This window comes from Triticum urartu, chromosome 5A, assembly GCF_056163025.1.
Source record: "Triticum urartu cultivar PI428250 chromosome 5A, HENAU_Tu73, whole genome shotgun sequence".
In the NCBI taxonomy this organism is placed as follows: Eukaryota; Viridiplantae; Streptophyta; class Magnoliopsida; order Poales; family Poaceae; genus Triticum; species Triticum urartu.
In genome coordinates, this window is record NC_141877.1 from 596,235,645 (window position 1) to 596,241,458 (window position 5,814).

The 5,814-nt window shown below is 47.9% G+C and overlaps 1 pseudogene; it reads right to left on the reverse strand.

Moving 5' to 3' along the window:
- Nucleotides 1-1,626: 1,626 nt before the first annotated feature.
- On the reverse strand, nt 1,627-2,827 carry LOC125507421 (uncharacterized; annotated as a pseudogene).
- Nucleotides 2,828-5,814: the final 2,987 nt, after the last annotated feature.

A 5,814-nucleotide genomic window follows, 5' to 3' on the forward strand; every position in this document is an offset into this window, starting at 1 on the left:
TCGGCGCGGCGAAGCGTGCGTCAACTTCTAGTGCCAGTTGATGGAGAAGATGGTGTCGTTCTGGATCCGAGAATGAAGTTAGACGGTTGTGGGTTGCTGGATACAATGGAGCGCATTGATTGTGGTGCATGGACATTTCATGATGTGAGAGACATGCCTGTGCTCCGTCGTGAATACTGAAGGTATTCTTTTAGAATTGATGATTAGTTCCATCAGGTAGATTTAGAAGTGGTTTCTTTATCTTGGTTCTTGTAAGACTTGGTGATTTCTAGTAATGAAAATCGGAGAGGCGATCTCTCTTTCATAAAAAAAGAGAGTTCCGTCAGGTATGATTTCAAGAAATTCCTTTGCATCTTTTTTGGCATGCCTAAACTTTGTGTCTCAAAGTGTTCTTTCAAGCATATATGTTGTTAACATATACCAATAATCATGCAATCTTCATGAACCTTTTTCAAATAATTTCAATGATGATATATATTTGTAAACAACTACTCCAGTGCCCCTAAAAAAACAACTGTTCTAGTGACACAATATTGTTATTTTCTTAATAAATTTGATTAAAAAGTAAGGAACTACCCCAGTGATGGGGAAACACAACACTAATAAGATTATATGATGGGGGTTTAATTAAGGACCCTGATAAGTGTCACACGTGTGGCACTGACACATGTCAAATCCAAACATTTTTTATGGCAAGTTTAGTGACGCGAGGATGGCAACTTTAGTTGTCAAGCATGACAAATTTTTTTCGGATGACAAGTTTCAGTTTTTTTGGGGTTTGTTTTTTGATTTTGGATGACAACTTGAGTTGTAAAAAACGTCAGGGCCGCGTCTTCGTGCCGCATGTATGACACTTATTGTTTGGGCTAATTAATATGTGGTATGGCATAATTCTTTGAGCTGAAAACTTCTATCTGAGGAAGGATAATGCTTGGATTTGCTATATTTCGACCATTGGATGGAGCATATCCAACGACTAATTATAGAGACATGCATCCGTAGTAGAGCTATGCGTCCTTTCTTCCTGTCAGGTATAGTTGACGCGGCAATGCTTGGTTCATGGGGAATTTTTTTACAGGATCAACGAACTGGCTGAGGTGGGGATTTGGGATTAAAAGTTGGGGATGAGGCGGGACCCACCCCACTGAAAATCAGGGGGGAGGGGGGGGGGGGGGGGGGAGATTAGTTAGTTGGAAAGATTAAGTAAAAGCTCCGTAATTATCCGCGTGTGTAGGATTTTCGATAGTTGACGTGGGAGCGTGCAAGTCGTCGCTTGTTTGCGTTCCCCGGCTGACATGTACGATTTTGACGATACGTGGGAGCAAAACATGTTATACTGCATGTTGCAAACCTGCAGTTCAATTTGCTATTGGTTCCTGTTCGAAAGGCCTGTATGCACGAGTCATCTGCATGCGTTTTGTACGTACAACGACTAATCTAGCTAGAGAGAAATGTTCATGACCAACTGATTGTGGACCGAGCAAAGACTGTATACAATATTTGAGGTACATGTGCTTATAACGCGGTTTGATACAAAGTAATTGATGGAGTATATAAGACAATAACAGACACACGTCAAAAATAATAATCACAACACACACCACCCAACAGTAGCCATGCATGAGCTCAGACAAGTTCGTCGCCGACGCCCTGGATGCAGCAAAGCAAACAGTCCACGATGCTACTCGTGCATACCGACCTGTCAAGGGTCGGATTGCATTTGCTTCCATCCACAATGTTGTACTCCTGAGCCCGGCCATCCCAATCGCGCCCCAGGTAGATAGTATCAGCAGCGAGAGAGGGAAAAAGCGGCCTCAGCTGATACGGAGATCGCACGGCTCATGCCCATGAACACGGCGCGCCCGTTGAAGCTCTTGACCTGGACTAGGACCCCGGCTTCCAGATCCACTCTATAAACATCGTACTCCCTGTGATACTTGTCGTCCGTGCGTCGTAGCGCCCGGTGCACCAGCATCAGCTCCCCGCCATTGTCCACTAGGTGAAGGCTATGCGCCATTGGGCAGAAGTGGAACAGCTCGCTCCAGTCAACGACCGTCTCGAGTCGTGGCGGCTGCTGGTCTTCTGAGCCCCTCTTCAGCACCATGACCTCCCCGCAGGGGACACAATAGACGCGGCCTGCAAAAGGCAGAGTCGAACATATGTAATTTTTGTCGACAACGGTCCAGCTCTCGTCGCCGGGACTAGCAACGGCGAGCACCATGGGATGACAGAAGCTGACCGCCACCCACACCGTGGAGGCGTCGGCGACAAGGCCCACGCCAGACACCCTAATAAATCCATTCTTTCTTCTCCCAATCTCAAAGCCGCGGAGCCAAGCCTGATGCTGCACGGGGCTCAGGAGCGCCATCATCGGCGGGAGATCGGTAAGCTGGTGCGTGAGAGGGTTAAGCAGGCGAACCACCAGGGTTGGCTCGTCGAGCAGCAAGAGGAGGCCATCGGGGGTGAGCGTGAGCAGCGTATGCTCGGCGAGCTGCGGGAGGTCCATTCGGATGCACTCGCCGGTGGACAAGTTGAGAAAGCGATGGCGACGGGGGCCGGCGGCGGCAGGTGCCTTGTCTACCATGATCCACTGACGAGGCAGGAAACGGCCGTCCAAGCCGCTGGCGCGCGGGTCCAGCGAGCACCGCCGCCACGGTTGGCAGACGGCGCGGAAGCGGATGTAGTCGGCCACGTCGCTGGCGAGGGCGAGCTCGGCGATCCGGCCGGCCGGTCCGTCCCCGAGGCCCGCCCAGTCTCTTGTCGCGCAGGTTCGTCGGAGATCGCCAGGGCGCCGCGGCCGCTTTGCGCGGCGCCTGCACGGGATCATGTTTCGGGAGTCCAACATCCGATCAGTTGCCGCCGTTTATTTGCGGGCCGGGTACATATGGAGAGTCGTGTTCGTATCGTGTGCGGTATGGGTTGGTCTCGTTTTCTTCGTCCGAAGCCGATACGTACCTGTGCTGAAGGTGGTGATGATCTTGCCTCCTTGCCACATACGAAGGCTGCCTCTGTAAGTTTAGGATTACAATCGAGAGGCACAAGTTTATTCACACAAGGTGGACTCCTACCTAGCCATACAGTAGTAATACTCTCCATGCGGCTATACAAAGCCAACCGATTTGTTACCCTATTCTGATCACGTTTAATTTTTGAAGGAATAAACTCTCTATCACTCATGAGAAGTTGGATCTAAGCAACTACATGTCCATAAACGGACCAGGAAAGATTGTCTCCTTTCAACGCAAGGAGTGCTTCTGAGGAATCTAAACTATGACAGGCAATTCAAAGTGTTGAATAGCCAAGGCCATATCTTGCATTAAGGCATGAATCTCAGCCTCCAGAGCGTCATTGCAATTGAAAATACATCTGTAGGCTGCAAAAATAATGCTACCGTCGATTCATCGTAGGATCATACCCGCAGTAGCTGAACCGTCTGGGTCAGAATAAGCGCAGTCAACTGATAAGGCGACCGAACCCACTGGTGGTCTCAGCATGGTTGAGGAACAACTACAGCTCGCTGTATCACCGGGGCTTCCTCCCTTGTCGGTGTCAAAACCGGCGGATCTTGGGTAGGGGGTCCCGAGCTGTGCGTCTAAGGCGGATGGTAACAGGAGGCAGGGGACACGATATTTACCCAGGTTCGGGCCCTCTTGATGGAGGTAATACCCTACTTCCTGCTTGATTGTTCTTAATAATATGAGTAGTACAAGAGTTGATCTACCATGAGATCAGAGAGGCTAAACCCTAGAAGCTAGCCTATGATATGATTGTATATTGTCCTACGGACTAAAACCCTCCGGTTTATATAGACACTGGAGAGGGCTAGGGTTACACAAGGTCGGTTACAAAGGAGGGGATATACATATCCGTATTGCCTAGCTTGCCTTCCATGCCAAGTAGAGTCCCATCCGGACACAGGACGAAGTCTTCAATCTTGTATCTTCATAGTCCAACAATCCGGCCAAAGGATACAGTCTGGCTGTCCAGAGACCCTCTAATCCAGGACTCCCTCAGTAGCCCCTGGACCAGACTTCAATGACGATGAGTCCGGCGCGCAGTGTTGTGTTCGGCATTGCAAGGCGGGTTCCTCCTCCGCATACATCATGGAAGAGTTCTGAATACAAGGATAGTGTCCGGCCCTACCAAATAAGTTCCAAATACCACCGTAGAGAGAATAATATTTCCACAAATCTAATCTGCTGACGTGTCTTGATAGCACGACATTATGCCATGGCTCGGTTATTATTTGAACCGCTTTTCTCAACCAGCTCCGCACATATTGCGAGGCGGTTTTCTCGACACGTCTTGTCAAAGCAGAAATCGTATTCCCCTTATTACGGGATTCTCATCAATACGGATGTGGGTAACCCAACCCCGCCATCAATTACGGCGCCTGGGGAATAAGCGGTTTTACCAGGCAAGTGGGGAGACACATCGCCTCTTCCGCCCTTATAAAGGGATAAGATTTACTTTTTGGGACATTTACATCTATGCCCCTAATTTGCGCCCACTCTCAGATTTACCCCTAATTTCAAAGCCTGCTCAAATTTGCCCCTCCGCCGTTAGGTGCACTTACAGAAATACCCTTCTGTGCCGTTACCGTCCGGTCAAAGCAGGTCAAAGCCGGTCAAAGTGCTTTGACCATCTTGAAAAAATAGCAAAAAAATTCTAAAAAATCTGAAAATTTGTGGGATCAAAGATACTCAGGTTCGCAAGGTCCGTGCAAAGTTTCATGGTGTTCGTACATTCCAAGAGCTCATGTCAGAGGAAAAACAATAAATATGTAAGCCTGTGAACAGTAAATTAAAAAAAATAGTAAGAAAATTAAAAAAAATATGAAATTTTTTGGCATCAAAGAGGCTCGGGTCTGCAAGCTGCGTGCAAATTTTTTTTGTGTTTGGACATTGGAGGGGCTTGTGGAGAAAAAAACAAAATTTGGCTCAGGAAAAAACTTGGGAAAAAATGACTATTTTGTTTTTTCTTGCTAGAGCTCCTCGCATGTCATTTGATCACAAAAACTTGCAAGCACCTTGTGCACCCAAGCCACTTTGATGCCAAATTTTTTTCATATTTTTTAATTTTTTTGCTATTTTATTTCAAATTTATTGTTCACAAGCGTGCAGATTAACTTTTTTTCCTCGCCACGAGCTTCTGGAATGTCCAAATAGCACGAAAATTTGCACACACCTTGGGCACATGAGTATCTTCGATCTCACAAAATTTTATATTTTTTATATTTTTTTTGATATTTTTTCAGGACGGTTAAAGCTGTTTGATCGGACGGTAACGACGCAAAAGGGCATTTCTATAAGAGCACCTAACGGCGGAGGGGCAAATTTGAGCAGGCTTTCGAATTAGGGGTATATCTGATTAGGTGGTTCGAGTTAGGGACAGAAATGCAAATGGCCCTTACTTTTTTCACCCACGCCTTCTTCTTCCTCGCTTACCCATTCCCGCACACTCGAGCTCTAGCGCCCAAACTTGCGTTCTTCTTCTCAAACCACTCCAAGCATGTCGGGAGCAGGAGGCAAGTGGATGGTCTCCTCTGTCACGGAGGAGAACATCAAAAAATTATGGGAAGTCGGATATCTGGCCGCGGATATCGCGCACCGGCTGCCCGATGCGGGGCAGATCGTCCCAACGCCCAAACCCCATGAGAGGGTAGTTTTTCTTACCCATTTCGTCCGCGGACTGGGATTTCCCCTCCACCCGTTTGTCTGCGAGATCATGTTCTACGATGGGCTGGACTTTCATGATCTGGCCCCCAACTTCATCCTCAACATCTCGGCGTTTATTGTCGTATGCGAGGCCTTC